Source organism: Puma concolor, chromosome E1 (assembly GCF_028749965.1).
Source record: "Puma concolor isolate L17-30 chromosome E1, mPumCon1.1.hap2, whole genome shotgun sequence".
Lineage (NCBI taxonomy): Eukaryota > Metazoa > Chordata > Mammalia > Carnivora > Felidae > Puma > Puma concolor.
In genome coordinates, this window is record NC_141680.1 from 54,559,539 (window position 1) to 54,576,913 (window position 17,375).

Below are 17,375 nucleotides of genomic sequence, written 5' to 3' on the forward strand. Positions count from 1 at the left end.
AGGCCAGATAGTGGTTATTACAAGGCCTGAAATGGTTTAAGATAATGAGTCTGCAAAGACCGGGATTAGAGAGCAGAAAGGGCACACCCTAGATATTTCCAGCAGCATTTAGTTACTATTGGGTCTGGAAGTGTTAGAAAATGTAATTAAGTTATGTTATTTTTCCCCTGGCACTTTAATTCAACAGATACTTAGTGAATATACAGAATCAAAAGTATACAAATCACCAAAGAATGTACTATTCTGGGTACAAAGTTGAGCAGGATCCTCTGCCTTTAGGAAGCTTAGGATATATAGCAATCTATACGTATATGAGTAAAGTAATCTATGATTGCCCATGGGAGTGGTACCAACAATCATCAACCATGTTCATTGTCCCTGGGACGCTTGGCAAATCGGGAGACATCTTCCAATGCCATGACCAAGGGGGTGCTATTGACATCTAGTGGGTGGAGGGCAGGGATGCTAAACTGAAAAATGCACAGTAATAGCTAAGGTGCCCAGATTAAAAAACAAACAAAAAAAAAGAATGATCTCATCATAAATGTCAGTAGTTAAGATATTGCCACAGTTGAGAAACTGTGATATAAAAGGATATGGTTAGAGGAAGCAACACTTCTGCCCAGTGACCAGAGAAAGCTTCCATAAATGAACACAGTGGCATTAAAGACAACCAGTATGGTATGGACAAATACAGCAAAGTCAACGTCTGCTTAAGGAATGGTACAAAGCGTTGATTATCTTGAGGTCATAGTTTGTGTTGAGACCAGCAAGTGTCAATAAGGCAGTAAGGCAGAGAGCATCTTGGGCCAGAACTGTGGTGGGCATGGAACAGGAAGCTCTGACCATCAAGCATCGCAACTAAGAATGGCGGTGGGGGACTTGGGGGATGAGCCAATTTGTGGCAAAGATAAGTTCATTTGGAAATTTTAGTTTATACTGGAGAAAGTTGGAAAAAGTCACTGAGTACTTTCACTTCTCGGGGCCAAGCTTCCAAAGCAAGACAAAATATGGCAGTTAGGTGATCTTGACTGTGATTCTAACTGAAACCATTTACTTCCCTCAACTCTTCATCCCTCCCTGGAGCTGAAGCCGTGGTCCATATGAGGTCATCTTTAATTTTTTTGTATTAACATCACAACCTTGTGAGCTCACAGTTTTAATCCTTCCTCTTGATCCTGTGGTAAAGTCAGAGGAGTACCGTTTCATCTTAGGCAACTCTACTGAATTTTACATGTTGAACTGGCCCCAGAAAATGGGATACAAGAACAAACTGGATAAGTTGAGAACGTATCTTAAATTCTGTGGTTCAGAGTTTGGAACTGAACCCAAATATTTTGGTATTGGGGCTTATTTCTCCTTGGCAAAACATGGCCTTCTGTTTTAAGGGAGTGGGGAGGGGGAGGTTTTAAAAAGCTTATTAAAAAGTCTCGAAATGCTTCTTCAACATCAAATAGCTCCTAGAAAAATATTTTGATGAGTTAAGTGTAAATGAATCAGAAACATATGGATTACATTTCCTTTAGATTACACATGGGTTTCAAAATTAAGGGGGAAAGTGCTCAGGGCAAAATGCATTTTGGATTTTATTGAACCCAAAATATTTGAGAAATAACTCAAGATACTCGAAGAACCAAAAATCCTGCCAGGCTTCCCAATCCCTTGTGTAAAGCAAATTAGATTTTAAAATTCTTTTTGCTTTGGTGATCTATGGTATTACGTGAAATGTGGATGAAAAACTTCTTTTCTATATATGGCTTTTATCCTGGATATTTTCACTTACAACTTTGGCAAAAATTGAGACTCCAAGTATATTGCAGATTGGTTAATTTGGCTAGATGGCTCAGCCTCTCTCTGCCCTGTTCAGTGACAAGAACATTTGATTTGTCTCATGCACAGTCACTGAGTGAGGGATTAAGCAAAGAACTTCAGATAGTTTTACAACGAACGGTTAAGGACAGCATTTACAATTCGCCATTTTACAATTAGATTTTTACTTATTTATAGGGCATTGATGAAAATCGTTCCAGTAGTTTGCGGTTCTCTTATACTTTGAGAAAGGCTGGTTCTAGACGCTGTATTTCAAAGATACGAAGTAACTTACATCTATTTATTAACTCAGTCTTTTGCTCATTCTAGGGGCAAGGCCAAAGTGTGGCTGGAAAAGGGCCTTAGCTCCCTATGGCTTCCAATTCCCCAAAGCCACAATCTATGTAAGTAGCACACTCGCTAAGCAAAAAGCTTGAAGACAACTTCTCAGCCATACCTCCAATCAGTTTGCTGTTCCTAAGCCCCTCCTAATACCTAGAATCTTTGAGGTCCATAATATTTATTCTTTTATGTCTTCATTGAACCGATTTTTTCTTAGCAGCTACTATAACTATGTACACAATGGTGGGTATGAGGGACACAAAATCAAATAAAGCATAGCCACACAATTCTTCAGGGCAAAAAAAAAAAAAAAAAAAAAAAAAAAAAGACCCAGAAATATGTAATCTTCAAGAATACGCTGTTCCAGAAGAAGGGGCCGCCAAAAAGGAAATAGCTGCCTCAAATTATAGCTACATAATAGTAGTTATTTAAATCTAATCTGTGTGATTCTGTTCAGAGCATTTTACAATGAAGAGAGTGCCTATTTCACTGAAGTGTGCCTACTTTGTACGTCTTTTCCATATATTTCCCTCCATTCTTCCTCTGGCAAACTCTTACTTGTAACTCAAAATCCAACCCAGTGCCATACCCATTGTGAGATTTCCCATCTCCACCATGGTTGAGTGAAATAGTTCTCTGGATTTATACCATATATTGAACATGGACTCATTTATATCATTTTTTGCATTGTGCTATTTATTTATATCTGAGAGTCTCCTATTAACCACCGACTTTTTCAGGAAAAAGGACTCTAACCTAGCCTTAATTTTATTCCCAATACACAGCATATTGCGTGGAACACACAGAATGCTTGCACATTATTGAATGAATAGGTGACTGGATAAATTACTCTATTACTAAACTGGAAATTGAGGGGAGCCTGGGGGGCTTAGTTGGTGGAGCATCCAACTTCAGCTCAGGTCATGATCTCACAGTTCGTGAGCTCAAGCTCCATGTGGGGCTCGCTGCTGCATTGCAGAGTCCACTTCGGATCCTCTGTCTTCTTCCCTGCACACCCCCCACCCTCACCCCTCCTCTGCTCACACTCTCTCTCTCAAAAACAAACATTTAAAAAAAAATAAAAAGGAAATTGCAGAAAGACAGAAGTATAGTCCCAATCTCAGTTATGTTACCACGAGTGGTTTAATGCATCTCATTCTAAATAGACTCGTTATATTCTATGCAGAACAAATTACTCATATTTGGGATTAGCAACTAAATTTGGTTACTAGTGACACGGACAGCACAAGTCTGAAGAGCAATCCAAAGTTAGTGTTTGGATCGACTGCAAGAAATGCACCCATTCACAGAGTCAATCTTTTACCCAGCCTTGACCTGTGCTGCACCACAATTTCGTGAAGGCCTTCCTTACAGTCTACATACAGATCAAGAACCATGGGTAGACCACTACATAGTCCTGTATGTGGCACCCTAAAACTTTTAAGGATATCCCAAATACAAGAGGCCAATTTTATCAGATGAGAAATGTACCTTGTCCTGCCTAAAGGAAATATGCCCACCAAGTCAATTCTTTCCATCATCAAAAGACTCTTTTCAATAGCTATTCAGAGCTTTTAACTTTTCTTAGATTTTTATGTGGTTTCTTGGATTACAGACAGTATCACAAAATGCCTATGGTTATCTGGAGGTGGACAGGGCCATGACACTAGGAGATTTCTCTTATCAGGAAAGATATCTTTGCAACTCCCACATAACTGGAATAAAATAGAAGAGTAGCACACTGATTCCAGAACACCAGGATTCTCCTAACCAGAGATTTAAAAGATGTGGGTTTTTTTTTTTTAATTTGAAATATATAATCCATTTTCCATGGGGCCTCTGCCCTCTCGAACACATGGAGAAAGAAAACTTAACAGGAGTCAACATTTAGTCTCATTCTTCAAGTTTCCCAAATCTCTGGTCTTCCCTGATTTTATTTAAAGCCTCTATTAGTTTGTTAGTGTGACAGGAGCCCGGGTAATTACACTGGCTTCTAGGTCCTACTGTAAGTTGCGTCTGAATCTCCCTGAACGCACACAAAATTTAGTGCTATGGCAGGACTTCTCCAAACAAATAAAAGATTTGTGAACTAGTCACCAAGCATCCGACGCAATTAACCTGTATTTGTTTCTCTTTTGGCATTTTCACACAATCGAGGCCTTGTAAGAGGTAGGCACTCCTTAGATCACGCTGTGTTTTCTTTAAAAGAAAGTGTGCCAAAATCCTCCTGCCCTACATAGCTAAAGTCTCAACTAGCAGAAAGTGGACAGTTACAGTGCACCCGCACGCGCACGCACGCGCGCACACACACACACACACACACACACTCCTCCCCCTCTTCCGTCACTAACACCATGATATGCACATAAGGAAAAAAACACACACCCATAACTACAAAAATATTAATGTAGGGAATAGGATAAAACTTGCTAGGGATGGAGTGTGGCTGCCCACAGTCTCAATCAACTGCGGCATTACTTGAAATAAAACAAACACGTTCCATTCAAAAGCATATACACTGGCAGCTCAGAGTAAAAGCAGAGAAAAGAAAATAGGAACGGTTTGGGGAAAAAATGGATTCTTTTTTTTTTTTTTTTTTTAGTTTTTGAGACAAGTGAAAATAGAGCTTACCTTGAGGTACCTACAACTCAACAGCTTTTAATTGCCAACTTGAAGCTGTCACACTTTGAACATTTTTTTTTTTGAAGAAAAAGTCTTTAAAATCTGGTTAATTAGAACTGACTACCATTAACTCTTTGATTGATTTAGCATCCTGTTGTGCTGGCTCGTGCTCACAGGTTCCCCACTGGTTTTTCTGAGCTGCTCCCCCACATTGGTGTGGATACTACTGGGTATGAACTTGGAGCCACACAACAGCCCTTGTTATAAAAATCATTTATCAGGGACAAACCAAATAAGGTGTATGTGTGGTCTAAGCAGACCCAGGCACTGGCAAAAAGTTGTACTCCAACTCAACATCAGACAATCCTTTTAACCTCTTCATGACTCTGTTTCCTTGTCCACATTATGCAACCTTTGATGAGGTTCATGAGAGCACCTCCCATCGGCTCTGTGAAGAAATTAAATTTTTTGTGTAGTTCCCTTTATTCCATCATCTGCTGAGCACTAGATGTTACACATTTTGATAAACATTTTTTTTGTAATGTTTATTTTTGAGAGGGAGAGAGAGACAGAGAGAGAGCGAGAAAGTGCGAATAGGGGAGGGGCAGAAAGAGAGGGGGACAGAGGATCCGAAATGGGCTCTCTACTGACAGCAAAGAGCCTGATGTGGGGCTCGAACTCACGAACTGTGAGATCATGACCGGAGTCGAAGTCAGACACTTGATGCACTGAGCCACCCAGGCTCCCCAATAAACACTTTCATTTTTTTTTCTTTTTTTAAAATTTTTTTTAACATTTATTCATTTTTGAGAGTGAGAGAGACAGCATGAGTGGGGGAGGGGCAGAGAGAGAGGGAGACACAGAATCTGAAACAGGCTCCAGGCTCTGAGCTGTCAGCACAGGGCCCGACTTGGGGCTCAAACTCACGGACCGTGAGATCATGACCTGAGCTGAAGTCGGACGCCTAACCTACTGAGCCACCCAGGCGCCCCAGGGATAAACATTTTCCATACCCTATTCACATAATCCTTTAACTAGGCTATGTCACCTTTATATTAAGGATGGCGAACTTGAGGTTTAGCAAGCTTTAGTTAACCGGCATCCAGTAAGAATCTGAGTTTTAATTTAAACCCAGTTTTGTCTTATTCCGAAACCCAGCTCCTCGTTATCCTACGCTTTTGTCTGCCAAGTTTTTTATGGTCCAATGTGTTAGAGTTGCAGCTCTTGCTCCATTATTTTATAGAGAGAAAGAAATGGGAGAAGTAAATTCTTAACTAAATAATCAATGGAAATAATAAAACCTGCCTCTTCTCCCAGAAAAGTGCTATCTTTGGAAGTAGAGCAACTTTTTTTGCTAAAATGTATACAAGAGCTTCAAAGAACTATAGCATTTCTTAGGGCACTCTTTTGGATGCTTATCTGCATGCTGAACGAATCACTTTGCAGAATGATAAACTATCTACTTATTAACAAGAATGTTACTGGCATGTGTTGGGAGACAATTCTCCATAGACGCGGGCACTGACTGCACTTTGTGCTGAACTATCTGTCTGTCTGTCTGTCTACCTCTCTATCTAGATATAGATAGATATAGATATATTTAGATATCTAGATATATATATGTATATATGTGTATGTATATATGTGTGTGTGTGTATATCTATCTATCTATCTATATCTATATCTATATCTATATCTATATCTATCCACATCTATCTATATAAATACATTTACCTGTCTATATAGATGGGATGCTTGGGTGGCTCAGTTGGTTAGGCTGTCAACTCTTTATTTCAGCTCAAGTCATGATCTTGCAGTTTGTGAGTTCAAGCCCCGCATCGGGCTCTGCACTGGCAGTGTAGAGCCTGCTTGGGATTCTCTCTCTCTATCCCTTCCCTCCTCTTTCTCTCTCTCAAAATAAATGAATAAACTTTTATATATATATATAATATATATATATATATATATATATATATATATATATATTATACATACCTGTCTATATAAATATGGGTAGATATAGATAGATATCTTCACTTGAAATTAGGTTCATGTTTGTTGTATATTAAAAAATACATGTTACCTAATTAACACAAAGACATTATGGTTGGGGCTATCTGTAATCTATCTGCATAAGCCTGGATCTGTAAATAAAAATGTAATCATATTATTACACCATCGAGCAATTAGTAAGTTTTCAGTAGAATGAGATTTCCTTGCTCATAGTAGCTTTTTTTTTTTTTTAACATAAATTGCCAAATACATGTGCAATTATATTTTTAAACCATTTAAATTCCTGGGGTATCCAGTCTTGGATTTGGATATTGGGATGGCTTCTAAAGAGAATTTTTGATTTGAAAACTGTCGCCATGAACAAAGGCAATCTTACAGCACTAGCAATCACCTCCTGCTTTTGACCTCTTGAGGTTTCCACGAGTATTCATTTTAAGCTGCTCAGGGGTGTATGAGAAACGTCTGATACAGCAGTAATGAAGAGAACCCAAATTGCACAGGAGTTACACTGAGTTGCATGTTAGTTTTCTTGGTGATCTTTCTTCCATACTTTCTATTTATTTCCTCATTGGAAAAACCTGCTGTATTCAGCTGGTGTCTTTGAACCATCACATACTTAGGGCTAGTCCTTGCCAAACAGAGATATGTGCCTCACTTTTGCTGATACCCTATAAGCCTACAGCTTTTGATGTTCCAAAGCTCCAATTATGATGCCTTGCCCTACCTCTGCCACTCCTGTGAACTGGTTACTTTTTGTCCTAGAGCTGCACCAGGCACATGATTACAGTTAGAAGGAGTTTCCTACTTAGCTCTCATAATCAATGACAAAGATACCAGAATCAGCCTGGATCTCCATAGGTAGAGTATGTCAATGATATTTGCCCCTTTGTGGAAACAATGAGATAATTTACGTAATCGTGCTTTAGCAAGAGTGGACTAGATATCTACCACAACAGTACGTTTAAAGAAGAAGAGATATAAAAATAATAACAAGACCTAGTTGCTCATTCTTTTGTAGCAAGTGTCTTTTATCCACCCTTACTATGCAAAATACTAGAAAAACGTCAGTTAATGAAACAAAGCAGATGCCAGACCTCATGGAATCCATAAGGAAGATAAAGCAGTAGAAGTGATTCAAATATAGACCTGGAATATCTTTATGAGCAGGGAATAAAACAGATAAAACAAAGTAAGCAATAAAATATGGGTCCAGAACATAGGCAAAAAATTAATGAGGCTATTCCTGGTAAATAAATCTAATGTGCCTTCTTGAATTGAAAGAGTTCTGTGTAGAAAGTCATCGAAAATCACAGATCCAAAAGAAAATTAAACATACAAATGTGCTGTGAGTATCCTGTAAAGAAATAACTGTTTTAAACATGCAATCCCATAATTAGCCTGGATCTCTCATTCAAGTACTGCAGGTCAAAACCACCAACTTTTCCAAGTCAATGGGGAAAAACCTTCCATTTCTCTCTTGTGTATTCGAATGTGTGTAATTAGACTTCTCCTATGCCAACAAAAACCCATGAAGGCTTTTTCTATACAAGTTTAGATTGTTCCAGCTCCAAAAATGGGATCAGAACGTGCTGGTACACCATCAGCAACACCACTGGATGGGAAATACCACCAGGCCATTTCAGCACAGAGGTAACTGCTCTCCACTAAGATAAATAGCAGAAATAAAAAAGAAGTTGAATAAATGAAGCAAAAGAGAATGCTATCAGTCTAATGACTGCAATGGATTTGATGTTGAGTTTTTCCTGCTGACTTAGCAGCAGTAGATGTTTAAACCAATCTTGTACCTGGATGAGCTACTGATGTGGTAAAATCTGAGGTCACAGATCGCTGGATCAGTTAATATTTGATTTGACTACATGATACGTAAAATCAAAATAGCAATATTTGAAGCAAGGTAAATATCTCTCTCTCTCTCACACACACCAAAACAAAAACAAAAACAAAAAACAAGAAATAAATGGGAATTAGCAGTTGTGGTGACCATAAAGCTATTGGAGAGCCACATTCCTATCATTTTGTTCAATCCTGGTGGCAGATTGAAATTTCCAACGACAGTCACAATGTGGTGATCCAATTACCACACATGCTTACGCAATATGACCTTGCTAATTAATCTCTGATAAAGAAGTAGGGAAAAGTCACCTCCCTCCTTTAATCAGAGGCATCTTGTAAGCAGGAAAATGGAGCAGAAGGGATTCTGCGTAACTTCTAAAGTTAGGTCAGCAAAGACCATGCACCTTTGCCTGTGCGTTTGTTTGTTTGTTTGATTTTGTTTTGGAACATCTGCTCTCGGAATCCAACTCCCACACTGTGAGAAGCTTGAGCACTCAGAATGGCTGTGAGTGCGCGTTCTGGTTGACTGTCCCAGATGAGCCTCACCTTGAAATCACCCCGGTGCACTGGACACTTGATTAAAGAAGCCTGCAGATCACCCCAGTGTTCGGTCATTTGAGCCTTCCCAGCTGAGCTCCCAGACACCGTGAGGTCTCACAGAGCTGAAACAAGCCATCCCCATTGTGCTCTGTCTAAATTCCTGAGCCCCCAAATCCTCAAGCATTATAAAATAGCTGTCATTTCACATTACTAAGTTTGAACAAGTTTATTATACAGTCATAGATCACAGGAACACACGTGCTCAGAACGCACTGAACTCTTACGATGTGTGTTGAGGGGCGCCTGGGTGGCTTGGTCGGTTAAGCGTCTGACTTCGGCTCAGGTCATGATCTCACGGTCCGTGAGTTCGAGCCCCGTGTTGGGCTCTGTGCTGACAGCTCAGAGCCTGGAGCCTGTTTCAGATTCTGTGTCTCCCTCTCTCTCTGACCCTCCCCTGTTCATGCTCTGTTTCTCTCTGTCTCAAAAATAAATAAATGTTAAAAAAAAAAAAGTTAAAAAAAAAAAAAAGATGTGTGTTGGAGACCCAGCCATCGTACCCATATTCCAGACATCAAGGAGAACACAGAGAAGCAGGATACACTCATTGCATTTGAAGGGGGAAAAAATGCTTACATCTCATTGGTGGAGCCCTCATCATATAGAATAACCTAGCTTCCGGCCAGAGAATGCAGTCTTTAGGAGAAACAACTGCATTTTCAGTAAAATATTCTGCTCCCAGAGAGGCTGGCAAGAATATGAAACTGGAAGCCTCTGCAGCAAACATCTTTTTTTATTTTCAAATTGGTGTTAGGTACTTCCACTCTTACAATCGATCATTTGCTCAGATAAGGCGCTATGGGTACTACAAAGTCCTGTGCGTGTACACATGGAAACTCGGGAAGAGCAACTTCTGAGTGGAGACGTCTGTATCGAATCATGATTTTGCTTGTAAAACAGCTGAACTGAGAAGACAGCGTAGAGTTAAGAGAAACCAAGGACACTGCTTTGGAAGCAAGCAGAGAAACAAAATGCTGGTCTTGGTTAGTTCAATTATGGCCTGAGGGTCCTGGGCCAGTGAAGGATAAGAGAAGAATTATCATATATTAGATTTCCATTAAAATTCATATTACCGAAGGATGAGATAGGAGACAAATCTTTAATATTTGTATTCTTTAGACAAACCTGGTTAAGATATTGCTGCCTAGGTCGTTCTGCTGACTTTCCGTTATTATGTTAGAATAACTGAATTTAATAAAGACAGATCCCTCTTATTACTACCATATCTTCAACTCAAATTATTAACTTTCTTGTGTTCTTCTGTGGGGGGCTCATCAAGACTCCTATTTGTGCAAATATACAGTTCCTTCGACAGCCAAAATTTAGCTACTGCAGCCAAGACGGGTACTAATTAGCTAAGTTTATCTTAAGCACAGATTTCATTAAAATTGCGTCAAAATCTCAGTTGAGGGCTTCCTCCATAACCAGACTGAATATTAATTCACTGAAAGCAGAAAATGTGTTAAAGGCTGCCCAGTTCCTTCTCTGAACACTGACATCTAGGGAATCTGGCAAAATACTATAGGGATTCTGGGTGATTGGGCTTAGATGTGGCCTTTCCAAGATGGAAAACAACAATGCGATATGGTCTTGGTGTGAAATCGTTACTCCGTTCTCTAGCAACCAGCCCCTGAAGAGCCTCAGAAACACTGACGGTAGTAATTGTGATGATAATAATGATTAGTAACAAGTAATATTTACCAACGAGAGCAGATATTTTTCAGCACGAATTTGCATCGAGTACTTTTGAAGAGTTTAGCAAGTTATTATTTCATTTAGTCTTTGCCACGACTCTATTGAACAGATTCTATTGGAATTCTCATTTAACCAGTGAGGAAATGTAAAACGAAGAGCTGAGCCAGTGTCAGGCACAGCGGAGATTCAAACTCGGGCCATTAGGCAGATGACAAAGCAAATTGAGCATTATGTGGGTTCTGAGTCTGTCTTCCAGCCTCGTGTTCCTTCTCTTTTGACCTGGGTCCATTAACTGTACCATGTTTGAGGTTTTTGCAATGGAATGAAGCTACTGGCCGAGACGTGAGCATTCTGAACATAAGCACCCTATATAGAGAGACCTAGAAAGTGAGCTAGACAGGGAACAATAAGGAGCTAATGCCATCAGGATGTAGGTGAGTGTGTCATAAGGGAGGGAGTCTCCTTCCTTCCTCTTTTTTTTTTTTTTTTTTTTTTTTTTTTACTTTCCTTTTTGCAAGACACATTGCCCTAATAGAGGAGTGTGGCTTACAGGCAGCCTCCCTTGAATGTGCTTTGGGAGAGAGCCTAATACCTCATATTTTTAAAAAGAAAAAAATACTCTCTCACACACACACATTCACATATATATCCAAGCCAAAAATATCAAGCCGTTCATGGCTGTTAAAAAGCCAGGGAAAGCTGAGTCGCACCCTTCAGTGTTTTTCTTTCAAACACATTGACCACCCTCTCTTCACAACATCTTATTTATTGAAGCGCAGGCTGTCCAAATGGAATAAAACTTTGCAACACTGAAATCTGGATTCTTCCCGAAGTTCTCTTTCATTGCAATATCCTCTCTCTCTCTCTGTCTCTGTCTCTCTCTCTGTGCGTGTGTCTCCCCCTCTGTCTCTCTGTGTCTCTTCTTCTCTGTCCTAAGCATCATAGCAGCAATATCTCCATGGAGAGCTGGAGGGAAAGGGGTTAATCTGAGCGGCCGGGAGCCAGGCCTCTCTTAACTGGAGAATTGGCAGCTAGCTGTTTGGAACGCTGCCTTGAACGTCTGACTGAACGTTTTTATTATCCTTTTTGCCCAAAGGTGGCTTTTAGACACCCACAGCAGCATAGGGCTTTCTGATTGGGATTCGACAGAAGGGAGCCAGAAAGCTGTCTGCCCCTTCTGCCATGCCTGGGGAACCCCACGGAGGAAACCGCCACCCCCTCCCCAACCCAAGGGTAGACTTGCCCTCCCTCACCTTTCAATAAACTGCAGACCTTCCAGGGGACTCGTAAAATCGGTGGGGAGCTCCGAGAGCGAGGGGGGATGTGGAGTGGAAGGGAGGGGGTCCGGGAGACCGAGCGGAGCGTGAGGCAGGCCCAGGGACTCTCAGGCCAGATGCTAAAAAGGAAAGGGAAGAGGAGAGCCCAAAACAGAGAGCGTGATGCCATGAGAGCAGTCAAGTTGAAGATGAAGATCAGACTCCAAGAGAACAAGAAAGCTGATGGGGAAAGGCCAGAAAGAGAGAGAGACAGAGAGAGACAGAGAGAGAGGAGCAAAGGAAGCATCAGAGAGAGAGTGAGGGGGAGAGAGAGAGGGAGACAGGAGCAAAGAAAGCATCAGAGAGAGAGAGAGAGAGAGAGAGAGAGAGAGAGAGAGAAGCAAAGGAAGCATCCTCACCCAAGTCCCTCCAATTCCAGATCTGCCTTGTCAATGGCAATTAAGCCACGAAGGGCCTGAGCTGCCATTTTTATGGAGTTATTTTCATTGTTTCATCCCTCAGTCGACAAGGCCTGGTTTTCACCGGGGTGAACACTGGCTGCTGGCAATCTTAGATGAAGGGTAGCAGGCCCGAAAGCAGTAGTTTGTTGTTTGGTCCGCTTTCCCCATTTCCCAGCGGGAACTACAATGCGCCGAGGTCTCGGGAAGTGGATTGGAGGCAAACACCAACACGAGGCTGTTCTTAGAGAACACGTGGGCTGTGAGCATCCAAAGAGATGGTGTCTGTGGAGGAGGCCAAGCACAGCCCCAGGGGCAAAAAAAGGCTCTTTCGGGGTGCCTGCCGCCTTTTGTCTCGTTTTCATTTGAGCCCCCCTCAAACCTCCCCGCCCCCCAGCAACATGAGCACACATCCCTCAGTTGATAACTCCTCCCTTAGAAACATCTCAAAGTCCTCTTGCTGAGATGTAGAGAATCAAGATTCAACAGGACCAAAGTGCAGTAGGATCAGGGAGTTTGGAAGCATTGTTTCCTTAACAAGAAGGAGAATGAAAGTTTCTGGAGTTTGACTACACACAAAGTACCTCCTCACACATCAGCCCCTCTGGATACACGTGAGGCCCTGGCATACAAAGAATGGCAGATGTCGTTCAGATTCCCAATTAGCAGAGAAAGGAAGCAACAAAATGCGTCCCAGGAACCTCGGTGAACACGCAGATTCTCCACCTCTAATCTGCAGACACGCCATGAGGACTCCCTGACGGAGGCTGTATCTTTACCTGCACCCTAATGATTCCCAGGACACGAATCTGAGAGGCACAGGGCTAGCAGTTTGGAGTATATGATCTGTATCTCCACGGGATGTTTTCCCAAAGCTCAGCAATTTCTATTTCTACAGAAGACGCCATCGAGGCTCAAAGAGGTGAAATGCCTTATCCAAAGTCACATCAGAGTCCACGGCAAATCGGTAAGAGATGTAACCAGAAACACATAACAAACTAGAAATAAATATGTAACTAGGAACAATAGAAATGAAATCTAGATTTTTCCCGACTTCTGGTTTCCCCTGTTCTTTTGGTTTACATCAGACTGCCTCCTTGACGCGGGCAAGATTTGACACTTGATTTGGTTCTTTCGGACCTGATTTGGTTCTTTCGGACACTGGTTCTGTCATGGTTGCTCCCAACATGGGTAATGCTAGTATGCACATTTGTGTGTGCCTCACAGCACCATTCCTGATGAAACAGGCCACTGAGCATGGTCATGCTCTTCTAAATGCTGTCCTATGAAAAATACCCACTTGCTTCTACTCAGACACTATTTTAGTTTTTAACCAAAATCTTTGAGGCACAAGAAATGGAAGGATCATTATTCCAATAGCCAAAGTGTAATAATATTAGGTGTGCCAGGCACCATTCTGGATTCTTAATATTTGCATTAAATTAAACGGATGAGCTCATTCACTTTTTTAAAGCAAACCACCGAGGTAAGTACTAGCATTACCTAATGAAGACAGTGAGACCCAACATGACTCCCCACATTTGCACAACCCTAAATTGTAGGGCTGGGCTGTGAAGAAGGCTTTTTTGGCTTTGGGGGTAGCAAGGTTAACCACCACTAATGCTGCCTCTGCTATGAGGCGGGGGAGAGATACTGGGTATTGGGTGGCGGGAAGAGTTCTCTGTAGGTAAGTGTTAGTGGAAAGAAACAAAATCACCCCCCAGTAGCTCAGGACTGTTTCAGCCACATAGAACTATAAACTTAGTTTTGCAAAAGGCTTCTAAAGGTACATTTAAAAGAATCCATCACCTTGAAAATCAGATTATCAATCAAAGAACAGAGACGCAGAAGTGACCATGAAGCTGATGTTGTTTGGTCATTTTATTTCATAGATGAAGAAATCAGGGCTCTGAGAGGTAAAGCTATCTTCTCCAAAGTCTCAGATCACTCAAAGATAGCAGGTATTGAGCAAGCTGCCTAGGTTGCAAATACAATCAGTTTCTTGAAACAGTGCCTTGGGTGAGCGTATCAGCAACGGATGGGTCTATTGCCATAATAATGCTCCATCATAAACAATCACAAAACCTCAGTGGGATGCAATAATAAGTGTTTATTGCTCACTAGTCTGGTGTGGTTGGCTAGGTGCCTCTGCTGATCCTGACTGGGCTTTCATAGTTTTGGGCTGAGCTGACTGTTGGCTGATCTAGGATGGCCACAGCTGGGGCAAGTTGGCTATGTTCCATATGTCTCTCCTCCTCTCACTTGGAAAAATTCTCATGTCAATGCAGGATGTGCAAGAACACAAGTGGAGATATGCAAGCATCATTTCAAGTCCCTGCTTGCCTTGTCATGACTCCAATAATTTCTTTGGCCAAAGCAACTCCCGTGGCCAGCCCCAGATCAGAATTAAGGACACTGCAGTTCAACCATTAATGCAACTGATCTACCACTGTAAGGAGGAGGCACAGCATTGCATAGTAAGAACTTCAAGGAGGAGAAAAGAAATCAAATAAGCCAAATTATGCCATGTTCGTTTTAACCTCTAAACTCTGAGGTCACACTTTCCATTTTGGGGAACACTAGCTACATTTAATAAATGGAGAGAAATCCATCATTTGGTTAAAATCAGGGAAGTACCCAATTTAAGAAGTGTGTATCATTTTATAAAATTAGGTACACCATGCCAGCAAGCATCATACTGAATTTGGGAATTTGTAACTTATTCATAGAAAAATGCAGGTAGATCCTTTTTTAAGAAGTATATGAGAAAACAAAATTGAGTGTTTATTCAACTGAAATTGAATTCTGAAAAAGAAATTAAAATTGTTTTATAAATATGTATGTTTAAAGTATAAATTTTATATATATATGCATATATGTCATGCTAAAAACTGAGTTTGCTTTGGCAAAATAAATATGGTTTAATTTATAAAACTATAATGTATTAGCAATTTATAAAAGTTTAATATGTTTGCAGCTTTTCCAGAATTCATCTACCACTAATTTGGATACACATAATGAAACATTAAAATGCTTTGCATTGGTTAAATTAGAGGCCTGTTTTTTTTAGATGGAGATCTATTTTTTAATCTTTATTTTTAATATGTATGAGTGTGTGGGGTAAATGTTGTTTAAGGATTAAAATATCTTCTTCAGGTAGGTAAAATTCAAATGTCACTTTTTTTTTTTTAATTGTAGCTGTTATTCCTGGTAAAGACCAAAACTATTTTCACCTTTTCTCCCTGCCATTTTCTATCATTTTCCAAATCTCTTTAAAAGACCTTTTTATTTTTTTATTTTTCAATAATTTAAAAAAAAAATTTAATGTTTATTTATTTTTGAGAGAGAGACAGAGACAGAGACAGAGACTGAGCACAAGTGGGGGAGGGCAGAGAAAGAGGGAGACACAGAATCCAAAGCAGGCTCCAGGCTCTGAACTGTCTGCATAGAGCCCAACGTGGGGCTTGAACTCAATGAACTGAGAGATCATGACCCAAGCCGAAGTCAGATACTTAACTAACTGAGCCACCCAGGCACCCTGAAAAGAGTATTTTAAAAGCACACATGTACCCACAGAGCCCCATAAGCATGCTAACATCCATAAAAGCAAGAAAAGAAAAAAAAAAAGCACAAGCAAAACAACAAACACACAATCCTACTAACATAAATCCTTGCAAAATCTATTAATACAAAGTATCTCACATACTGCATTCCAGTCCAGTCACAAAATAAAATATAAACATAAATATCAAATGGCTCCATTATAGTTGTTGCCTCTCAAAAAAAAACTGAGATTATGGAGCTTTTGATGTCCTTTTTTTTTTTTTTTCCTTTCTAAATAAAATTGTTGTAAACAGGTTAATATTGTACTGCTATCACGGGTCCCTTGCCGGGCCACTATAAGGGGTTAACTGTTTAAAATTTGATATTAAAATTTTAAATTTAAATTTGAGTTAATGTACAGTGCAATACTGGTTTCAGGAGTAGAATTCGATGATTCATGACTTACATACAACACCCAGTGCTCATCACAAGTGCCCTCCTTAGCACCCACCATCCATGTAGCCCATCTCCCACCACCTCCCTCCATCAATCCTCAGTTGGTTCTCTTTGTTAAGAGTCTCTTGTGATTTGTTTCCTTATCTTCTCAAGTACAACGCAACAACATCTAAATTCAAGAATTCCAAATTGTCTTTGTCGAAATGCCCCACTCTCCAGGTAAGTGCCTTTTTTTTTTCATACTTTAAGGAAATCCTAAATGTTGTTTTACCTGATGATCTTTGATTTATTAGAGGAAGCATGTTTTCTTAATCCTGGAGACAGCAGTAACTTCATTAACGTTTAGGTGGAGAAAAGCAAGCGTTATAAAAGTAATATGGATTAAATGAAAGGACAACCCAGAGGTTGACAGATTGGATTAGTTGTGGGGTTTTCTTTCCCACGTTCAGTGGCATGTAGAATTGCCTCCTAAGGAGTAATTCAGCCTTCTTGTGGGACCCATCTATTTGCTATTAAAAAGTTTAATTATTAATCTCCAGTCACTATTTATCAACAACCATTCAACTTGGCGATGTCTTGGGACATATATCTGTTCTCTCTAGCTGTGGGTTTTCCTTTTTTGGCTTTCAGCCTCGTGACTTCCCTGGGTGAAATCTGAATCTGCCCCTTACACGAAAGGCAAAGATACAGAAGACAGAGGCAGACCATTCCAGATGAGCAGGTGACAGGT

At 40.4% G+C, this 17,375-nt stretch overlaps 1 long non-coding RNA gene across 1 annotated transcript in view; it reads right to left on the reverse strand.

The window, feature by feature from the left end:
• The window catches only part of LOC147574504 (uncharacterized), a 94,444-nt gene extending 77,459 nt beyond the window's left edge, over nucleotides 1–16,985 (reverse strand). Inside the window, exon 1 of the long non-coding RNA XR_015243742.1 lies at nucleotides 16,917–16,985. This is a non-coding gene — a long non-coding RNA (uncharacterized LOC147574504). The remainder of the gene's footprint in view (nucleotides 1–16,916) is intronic.
• Nucleotides 16,986–17,375: the final 390 nt, after the last annotated feature.